This window comes from Oncorhynchus gorbuscha, linkage group LG06 (genome assembly GCF_021184085.1).
Source record: "Oncorhynchus gorbuscha isolate QuinsamMale2020 ecotype Even-year linkage group LG06, OgorEven_v1.0, whole genome shotgun sequence".
NCBI lineage: Eukaryota > Metazoa > Chordata > Actinopteri > Salmoniformes > Salmonidae > Oncorhynchus > Oncorhynchus gorbuscha.
In genome coordinates this window covers 52,911,478-52,922,531 of record NC_060178.1, presented here as the reverse complement: position 1 = coordinate 52,922,531, position 11,054 = coordinate 52,911,478, and the positions used below count along the sequence as shown (strand labels likewise).

Genomic DNA, 11,054 nt, shown 5'->3' with positions numbered 1-11,054 from the left:
GGAAAATTACTTTTTTTCACACAGGGGCATTGTGTGTTGCATAACTTTCTGTATGAAATAAATGAAATAAGTACTGTATGTCATTGTTGTGTTATCTGTTCACTCAGATTCCCTTTGTTTAATATTTGGTTTTGGTTGAAAATCTGTTAACATTCAGTATCAAAAATATGCAAAAGTAGGGCCTCCCGAGTGGCGCAGCTGTCTAAGGCACTTGAGGCATCACTACAAACCCGGGTTGGATCCCAGGCTGTGTCACAGCCGGCCGAGAATGGGAGACCCATGAGGTAGCGCACAATTGGCCTAGTGTTGTCTGCATTTAGGGGAGGGTTTGGTCCGCCGTGATTTCCTTGTCCCATTGCACTCTAGCAACTCCTTGTGGCAGGCCGGGCACCTGCAAGCTGACCACGGTTGCCAGCTGGACGGTGTTTCCATCGACACTTTGGTACAGCTGGCTTCCGTGTTAAGCGAGCAGTGTGTCATGAAGCAGTGTCGCTTGGCAGGGTCGTGTTTCGAAGGACGCATGGCTCTCGACCTTCGCCTCTCCCGAGTCAGTGTTGCATCGATGGGAGAAGACTAACTACCAATTGGATATCACGAAATTGGGGAGACAAAGCGGTAAAAATACACATTTGTAAAAAAGAAATTGAATAAATAAATATATATGCAAAAGTAGAGAAAATTAGAAAGGGGGCAAATACGTTTTCACGGTACTGTACATACAGCATTCAGGTGGTGAGTCCAGTGCAGCACATACACAATGTGCCCCCTGCTGGACAAAAGTAGTTTAAATTCTCCTCCTGGATTAGTTGTGGGGATTTAAGGGTTGGTAGATTGAGGTCCTGGTAGGCAAGGAGAGGCACTGTAGTTCCTATGGTTCCTGTGCTGCAGGCTCATAGAGGAAAGCGAGAGCGTCTCTAGGACTCACTCTGAGAGACCCATGCCAGGCATGGGCACAATGAAACCACATGAGCAAAGAGGGACAGCATCAGCGGGCATGCCTTCCATGCTGCAATTAAGGCAAATGTAAACTCCTGGCACTCCTCCTCACATGAAACCATCTACACACACACAAGGGTATAAAAAAGTTTTATCTTCTTCTTATCCACACGTCCTTAGAAATAATAACCCCTTGCCACGCACCTCGTCCCTGAAATCTGTGTGAAAAATCCAGCATTTCTGTGTTCATTTTGGAGGTGGGGCAGAGTTGGAGGTGGGGTGGGGTCAGTTGTCCTCCTCTCAAGCTTCACTGTCCGAGGACAGCTCCCCCAGGGTGTTGACGAACTCACTGAAGGAGGAGCGCTCTTTGAGACTGGGGGCCCAGCAGTGGCACATGCGCTTGTAGACTTGAGGGGCAGCCGTCGGCCATGGGCAGCTTAATCTTGCCTGCTTGCAGACCTGGGGAGAAAAGAGTGGAGCAGAGAGACAGGGGAAGTTAGACTTGGGAGACAGAATGTGCAGGTCAATGTGATTTGACTCATTCACTCCATTCTTAGAGAGCAATAAGTCAAATCATCATAAGAATAGAGTAAAACTGGTTCTGGTAGGGAATTCATAAGAATGATTGGACAGACAGCCTGCCCTCAGCTTAATAAAATAAAATGATGATACTGTATGTGCCACTTAGCAGACACTTTGTCAAGGTTACCTACAGTACAGTGTATCTCAATACAATGTCAAGCAAATACAATTTGTTCTAACAGAACCATTAAAAATGATTAATCACAGTCCTGCGATTGACACTCGAGAATAGCTTGAAGTTACCCCAAGAATAGGAGAGTGGCCGTGCCCGAAATCTGTCTTGCTTACTACTTACTAAAACTGCATGCTGTGCACTAATTGTACTACATACTATTTAGAATGTACTGTATAGTAAAAACATAATTAACTACAGTTTACTTATGTAAAATATCAACATACTAGGCTCATCCATACTGAGATTGTGTAATCTAATGCACAATTGCATTGCTTCCAGCCATCCGTTCATTTTGGTACAGCTCATCACCTTATCTGATTATTGGCTGTTGTCAAACGCACGTTGGTCTGGAAAGATGATTCTCATACTAGATGAAAAGGCCAAATTAGTTTGACATCCTGGCATTTAACATTTTAGAAATTTCACATACTATAAGGAGGATAGGAAAGGATGAACTTTAATGTCCATAGGGGAAAATTGTCAGACACACAGTACTACTGTACACAAAATAGACACTACATTACACACTCAACATAATTCATACATTGCATGTTACCATTATCATCATACACTTCTCATGTAGCCACATAAGTAATACTTTGCTTATTCCCTTATTCTGTCAGTCGCATACTAACAGCTCAGCTTTACTTATTGTCGTTTAGGTATTTGAAGGACATGGGAAGGCTTACACCTGTTCAGCTTACATGTGGGGACCCTATAGCGTATGTCTGAGGGGAGGAGGTATCCTATAGCGTCTGCCTGAGGCGAGGAGAGACTGTGTCTGCCTGAGGGAAGGGAGGTCCCTATAGTGTCTGCCTGAAGGGAGGAGGGACCCTATAGCATCTGAGGTGATACTCAGAGTAAAGGACATGGGAAGGATCTGGTTTTATCTGATCTAAAAACAAATATGTGCTTGTCTGTTCAAAAATAGTCTGCAGGGAGGGATGTATCACACACATAACCTTCATGGCAGTTTGTATCAGGCAGGTCATTTGGGATTTCAGTTGGACTGATAAATTGTCAAACTACACTGTGATGCCGTATCTCAAGATACTCTATGACCGCATAGTATAACAGGAGCATTATTTTCAGCATTGTGGACAACCATAGGCGCGTGGTCGCCGACAGATTTGGGGACAAACACCATCTCCTGTTAACTCTAACCTGTTGAGTATGGCTAGTCAGGAATGAGTGGTAACACCTTATGGTATAGGAGTTAACACGCATCTGCTTTAACTGGCTGAGTAGGACATGTGGAAGTATTGTCTTAAATGCTGAACTGAAATCAATAAATAACAGTCTAGCTTAGGCCTTGGGGTTTTCCAGATGTTGATTGCATGATGAGTCCCACAATTTTTCTTATAGGCAAAATCGAACACAAAATCGAATACAGGGTTCACATCTGAACGGAGCTCCCACACCATGGTCTTTTCAAAACACTTCATTACGATGGGGGTCAGGGAAACAGGTCTAAAGTCATTATTTTCTTTTGGACAAGGCTTTTTGGGGACTGGAGTGATAATGGCCTTTTTCCAAATGGATGGGAGAGGATGGGAGTCAACAGACCACTGAAAGATATGGCACCAAGCCGGAGTCAGTTCCTCTGCATGTTTTTAGAATAAATATTGTCCTCTATTATCCTGTCATTTTCCATCCAAGTTGTCAGATCCCGGTGGCTTGTCATTGTTGATAGACAACAAATCATTTTTTCACCTCTTCCACACTCACTACGGAATTCAAAATTTACATTTTGGTCTTTCATATTTTTGCCAGATATACTTGGATGTGTAGTGTCAGTGTTTTTTGCTGGCATGTCATGCCTAAGTTTGCTAATCTTTGAAGTAGTTGGCAATATCAGTCGGTTTTGTGATGAATGAGCCATCTGATTCAATGAATGGTGGAGCTGAGTTTGCCTTTTTTCCCCAAATTTCATTGAAGGTGCTCCGAAGCTTTTTTACTATCATTCTTTATGTCATGTCGTGTATCTTTGTTTCATAGTATAGTTTCTTCTTCTTTTTCCGTTTAGTCACATGATCTCTCAATTTACAGTGCATCTGCCAATCGTTTGTGCAGCCAGACTTATTTGCCATTCCTTTTGCCTCATCCCAACCATACAATTTTTAAATTCCTTTATCCATCCACTGGGATTTAACAGTTTTTACAGTCATTTTTTAAATAAATCTTCTTCAGGCTAGGGTCTATTTTTCCCCATTTCTGCCTGATTGACATTCCCAAAGTAGCTGCCTGAACTTGCTCAGGCCCTGAAGCCAGGATATGCATATAATTGGTACCATTGGAAAGAAAACACTCAGAAGTTTGTAGAAATGTTACAATAATGGAGGAGACAATAAAACAATAGATATGGTAAGAGAAAATCCAAAGAAAAACCAACCATAATTTTTTTTTCTTTGAGTGCCAATGCTCTTCCATCAGAACGTATAGGGAAAACATGTAATCTAGCTCCCAGTATGCAATTCCTATGGCTTCCAGTGGATGTCCAAGGTTTGTTCAAGGTTTCAGGCCTGTTTCCTCCCAAACAAGGAAGAATTATGAATTTTAGTACTGGGATACAGACTTGGAAATCAGTATGTGCGCACGCGACGAAGAGGACACGCACCTGCTAATATCATTTTCCTGTTGTACGTACTTCTTTCTGTACGAAATATTATAGTTTAATTACATTTTAGGGTACCCAAGGATTAAATAGAAATGTATTTTGACTTGTTTTAGCAAAGTTTAGCAGTAGCTTTTTGGATTCCTTTCTCTGTATGTTGAACGAGTGGATTCCTCAAATCGATGGTGGCAACTAAATTGACTTTTTTGGATATAAAGATGGATTTTATATAACAAAATGACACTACATGTTGTAGCTGGGACCCTTTGGATGACAAATCAAATGAAGATTTTCAAAAAGTGAATATTTAATCGCTATTTGTGAATTTATGAAACCTGTGCTGGTGGAAAAAAATATTTTGATGTGGGGCGCCTTCCTCAAACAATCACATGGCATGCTTTCGCTGTAAAGCCTATTGTAAATCGGACAGTGCAGTTAGATTAACAAGAATTTAAGCTTTTAACCAATATAAGACACTTGTATGTTCCTAAATGTTAAATATCCATAATATTTATGATTATTTATTTGAATTGCATGCCCTCCAGTGTCCCTGGAAGTTGTACTGCTAGAGGGACGCCTAGCCTTAGGGTGCATGCTTATTAGTAACTGGGATAAGCAACGTTTATTTGCTCCTCATTACACACCACGGACCAACAAATATTCTTTACATCAACAACATAGGAATCACTACAAAACTTATTGTTATGACCTCTTATACACTATATTAAACCCAGCCTTTGGAACGTTGGTTTTGACTACTTTATTGTGATCACTACATCCGATAGATCTGGATAATGCTTTCAAGCACATTTCTGTAGCATTAGTAAACATGTGATCAATACATGATAATATCATTCCTGTGCTGTTTAATTACCCTGGTAGGTTGACTAATAACCTGAACCAGGTTGCAGGCACTGGTTACAGTTTGAAGCTTTTTCTTGAGTGGGCAGCTTGATGAAAGCCAGTCAATAATGAAATCAGAAATTATACTTTCTATGAGCACAGCTTTTGGGCTGTGTTGTATACAATACAGTACAGCATGTTGGTGGACAGTCAGCCACTTGGGCAGCAGCCCTCGCAGCCTTGGCACTAGAGGGTACATACACAGAGCAGATAAGATTTTTTAAATTTTCTCATACCCGATCAGCCTACTATTTAGAACATAAGTACCAGGGATGCAAACTGGTGAGGGTCCAAAAAGGTGACACTTTTTTTGGCACTGAAACATGCAAAAGAAATCCCTGCTAGGGGGATACATTTTTTTAATTTTTACATCAGCTTTAAAATGCTCATTTCTAGTGACTAAGGCTGGATCCCTTCTTGAAATACAGGTTTTAACTAATTAAACAACAAAGAATACGATCTACATGATCAGTCTCTGTGTGTAAAATAAAAAGTGGTAAAATGTGAACATCTCACTGCTAAAATATGTAAGGAAAGCAAACCAACGTTATTTGTTGCCTAGACTTTACTGCAAATGACACAGAGAAAATTCCAGAGAAAAAAAACACTCCCTTCCCTCACAATACACAAATATTGCAGTTAGCCATGATAGACTTTATTATAGAACGCTTGTGACCATATACATCTAAATATTGCAATTGGGGGGGGGGGGCATCTTATAGTAGAAATCAAATGAAACAGGCATTCTATTTTTGCTCTATTATAGTGGCCACTATAGTAGACATCGTGAAGTGCATCAAGAAAAATAATGTTCACTGTGTAAAATGTTTTATAATCCCCCCTCACTCACAAGTGTTACGCTATGTCAAGTTCAACAAGACAAAAGCAATGTCTTTGGGCTACACTGCACATTGTATACTTTCTGCCTGTGGACATGTGTTCTACAATGTGCTAGAAGCAGAACATGAGACCCGTTGTTGGCATAATTGATCTCTTTCAGGCAGAGAGTACACCTGGCATAGCCCTTTTTATCCACTGTATTGAAAAAGTGAGAAATAGGAAAAAGTGTGGTGTTCCTTTCACCTCTATAGTGGCATCCCATTTAAGCCAAGCCCAGCTCCACTTCATCCCTGAATCCACTTGTTTAACAAGCAACGCCTCATTTTCACCTAATTCCCTCATTCTGAAATTAACCACATACTATAGAGGGAAAATATTAGTTCATAGATAGTTTGTTCGTTGGCTAGTTAACATTTCACAGATTGCCAGGTTCCAGTAAGCAACAAACGTTATAACTTGAGGAACGGCAAGGAGTCGTATACCAGTTAATACTATAGCGAATTGGTTAGGTTACTAACGTTAGCTCATCTGTTGTCAACTAGCTGTCTGATTTTATTAGCCAGCTAATTTTCACACCATAAACTTCATTATTTGATCAGCTAAATTGGCTAATGTTGGTCAACAGTTCTCTGGCTTAACTAACGGATAATTTGATCCAGCTAGCAAGATACTTAACAATGCTAACAAAGTACATAGTCTATCGGTAAATAGCCCACCCAATTTACCTACCTCATCCCCATACTGTTTTTATTTATTTACTTTTCTGCTCTTTTGCACACCAGTATCTCTGCCTGTATATGACCATCTGATAATTTATCACTCCAGTGTTAATCTGCAAAATTGTAATTATTTGCCTACCTCCTCATGCCTTTTGCACATGCTATGCTTTCTCTTGGCCAGGTCGCAGTTGCAAATGAGAACTTGTTCTCAACTAGCCTACCTGGTTAAATAAAGGTGAAATAAAAAATAAAAATAAAATATATACTCTCTTTTTTCTACTGTGTTATTGACTTGTTAATTGTTTACTCCATGTGTAAGTCTGTGTTGTCTGTTCACACTGCTATGCTTTATCTTGGCCAGGTCGCAGTTGTAAATGAGAACTTCTTCTCAACTAGCCTACCTGGTTAAATAAAGGTGAAATAAAAAAAATAAAAAAAAATATTGTTCCAGCACACTTGCTCCCTCACCTCAAACTTTCCAAATGCCAGTTGTTTTTCGGTTACAGCATCATGAAGTAGCTTCATCACCATCTCACCCCCATCGCCAGGGGTTTCACCTACCTCTTCATTATCGTTCAGGGGACGCGCTGCTGTAACTGACAAACTCCCTTTCCACCCTCTGCTGTCTTTCCAGAGCGTGCGCTGATGCTGTTGGTTGTCTCTTCTCTCCAGTCGCATGCTGCATTCTGTTGTTATGTGAATGATTGGCTGAGCCTTGGATACAGCTAGTATTGCTCCAAATGCACATTAGTTGTTTGCTTGCAGCCAGTAGTGATCCAAAGCCCCCCCCCCCCTTCTGAACAGTGGTTGCTCAGCCATTGGATTACAAAGATTGGTGGGCACTATGTAATCTGGTAAATTGCACTAGTCAAAGTACTTAATTTCAAAATGTATTGTGATTTATACAAACCTTCCAGCACCTCATCATCACTGAGTTTGGTGTATGGCAGTTCCTCGTGGTTAAACACCTCCCACACAAGCACCACGAAGGCCCAGACCTCTGACTTGGTGGAGAAGTCATCCTCAAACACAGACTCGGCCGGGAGCCTGCACAGGGGGATCCACAAGTGGTAGTACTCACTGCAGACAGACCAACACATGTATAGAGGGTCAGACAAACAGACTAATGTCGAGAGTTTAATTATGTGCATGATGTTACTATTTTGTCTTGACTTTATGCTCAACCAAGGCTGCATACATTATCCTAGTACAAATGTGCTATACATTTTATCATGATGGACCGTCACTACACGTGGCAGGCACCATCTCTTACTTGTTGTAAATGTTCTTGCTGAGGCTGAGAGCTGAGATTTTGACACTGCGTGGGCCGTTGATCAGGCAGTTACGAAGCGGTGATTGGACATATGCTCCATCCCATGAGCTACCTGGGCACAGATGGATACCTGGGTAGACAGAGCGAGAGAGAGCGAGAGAGACAGAGAAAGGGCATTGACATATAATACAAAGCTGCTCAACTCAAATCCAGAATGGCATGAATCAGGTAAGTTTTACATAGGGTTTTTAAAAGCTGTCTAAAGCCCCATTAGACAAAGAAATCCAATTATAGAGAAAAAAAAGGACTCATTTGCATCAAAATGCAGACACCCGTGTACCCTCCAGCTGGCACATAAGGTTTCCAACAGAGCATAATGATTGTGTTGTGTGCTTGTTTTTCAAATTAAATTAGCAAATTCCATCCAACATGTAGTGAATGCTACTTACTTTGGTCTTTGTGCTGATAGGTTGATACTAGATTTTCTCATCTTTGCTTTGGTAGATTCAAGAACTGTTTCAGATCTCCCTATTTCCAAGGAAACCGGAATGTTTTTATTTAAAAAAAATAGAGAATCAAATGTTTAAAAAAATCAAAAACAGCAGCATAACAATAAATATAATACACTTGGAGGCATGTCTCAAGGTTAGTTACATAATCTATTGGAGTACTCAAATGTAAACTCCATAACTTCCTAAACCTTGCATAGATAATTGATATAGTCTATATCAGTTGTGTCAAACAATTTTTGCCCCAGCAACTGCATTCAGTCTTCAACAAGGTCCAGAGGCCCGCACACAAAATTGATTGTTACCTCCCCGTCAAAATGTGCAAAAAACAGTCCTATCATTTTGGGAATTCTGGATGCTCCCTGACTTTCTACCTTTCATTTCGGGGATTATTAGTGAGCTGGACACAGTCAAGAATAGTTTCTACATAGTGCCAATTTGGTTTTAGTCATTTTAAAGTCTCTCACCACTGGTGTCCCCCAGGGCTCTGTTCTAGGCCCTCTCCTATTCTCGCTATACACCAAGTCACTTGGCTCTGTCATAACCTCACATGGTCTCTCCTATCATTGCTATGCAGACGACACACAATTAATCTTCTCCTTTCCCCCTTCTGATGACCAGGTGGCGAATCGCATCTCTGCATGTCTGGCAGACATATCAGTGTGGATGACGGATCACCACCTCAAGCTGAACTTCGGCAAGACGGAGCTGCTCTTCCTCCCGGGGAAGGACTGCCCGTTCCATGATCTCGCCATCACGGTTGACAACTCCATTGTGTCCTCCTCCCAGAGCGCTAAGAACCTTGGCGTGATCCTGGACAACACCCTGTCGTTCTCAACTAACATCAAGGCGGTGGCCCGTTCCTGTAGGTTCATGCTCTACAACATCCGCAGAGTACGACCCTGCCTCACACAGGAAGCGGCACAGGTCCTAATCCAGGCACTTGTCATCTCCCGTCTGGATTACTGCAACTCGCTGTTGGCTGGGCTCCCTGCCTGTGCCATTAAACCCCTACAACTCATCCAGAACGCCGCAGCCCGTCTGGTGTTCAACCTTCCCAAGTTCTCTCACGTCACCCCGCTCCTCCGCTCTCTCCACTGGCTTCCAGTTGAAGCTCGCATCCGCTACAAGACCATGGTGCTTGCCTACGGAGCTGTGAGGGGAACGGCACCTCAGTACCTCCAGGCTCTGATCAGGCCCTACACCCAAACAAGGGCACTGTGTTCATCCACCTCTGGCCTGCTCGCCTCCCTACCACTGAGGAAGTACAGCTCCCGCTCAGCCCAGTCAAAACTGTTCGCTGCTCTGGCCCCCCAATGGTGGAACAAACTCCCTCACGACGCCAGGACAGCGGAGTCAATCACCACCTTCCGGAGACACCTGAAACCCCACCTCTTTAAGGAATACCTAGGATAAGTATCCCCCCCCCCCCCCTTTAAGATTTAGATGCACTATCGTAAAGTGACTGTTCCACTGGATGTCATAAGGTGAATGCACCAATTTGTAAGTCGCTCTGGATAAGAGCGTCTGCTAAATGACTTAAATGTAAATGTAATAGGGTATTTTTACAGAGCAATAATAGGTAAGTAAGGCATGGGATCAACCAGAGAGCATGAGAGAGACTGACTGACTGAGTATGGTTACATGCACACTATAATATGATTACTGTGTATAGTAAGATTAATGTAATAGTTTGATTAAAACATTTACATGCAAGAAGAAAGATTTCCCCTAATAATAACACTGTTTAACACTGAAATCAGGCTACCAGATGGCACTCTGATGAATGCAGAAAAGCATGCTAGCATATGCGCAGATCAAATACACTGCTGTAATGCCGATTATGGTGTTTACATGTCCTAATAATTTTAAAGATTGCTCAGAAAACCAGGTGTTTTCAATTCAGATAAGTAGAGTAAAGGCCTCAGCATAATTTTGTTCGGCTGTGAACCGAATGAGTGTGTTTGCATGCTCCCTAAAAATAAGTTTGCTTGAAAAACTGAGAAAAAAAGGGTAAAGCATAAATATACCACTGGGACAGTAGAGGGTGATAAGTTGGTAATAGCCATGTACAGCCAAGTGATGACACACCCAAACAAGGAAGACACGCACAGGAGAATAAAATTACTTCCGGCGCCGACAGAGATGGCCGCCTCGCATCGCGTTCCTAGGAAACTATGCAGTTTTTTGTTTTTTTACGTGCTATTTCTTACATTGGTACCCCAGGTCATCTTAGGTTTCATTACATACAGCCGAGAAGAACTACTGAACATAAGAGCAGCGTCAACTCACCATCAGTACGACCAAGAATATGACTTTCGCGAAGCGGATCCTGCGTTCTCCCTTTCACCCAGGACAACGGAATGTATCCCAGCCGGCGACCCCAAAAAACAACTGAAAAAGGGGAAAACGAAACGGTCTTCTGGTCAGACTCCGAAGACGGGTACATCGTGCACCACTCCCTAGCATTCTCCTCGCCAATGTCCAGTCTCTTGACAACAAG

The 11,054-nt window shown here is 42.1% G+C and overlaps 1 long non-coding RNA gene across 1 annotated transcript; it reads right to left on the bottom strand.

Moving 5' to 3' along the window:
* Positions 1 to 276: 276 nt before the first annotated feature.
* Positions 277 to 9,038, bottom strand: LOC124037170. Its single transcript, XR_006839130.1, has 3 exons — positions 8,043 to 9,038; positions 7,680 to 7,849; positions 277 to 1,395 (listed from the first exon to the last, which is right to left on the bottom strand). It is a non-coding gene; the product is annotated as an uncharacterized LOC124037170 (long non-coding RNA).
* Positions 9,039 to 11,054: the final 2,016 nt, after the last annotated feature.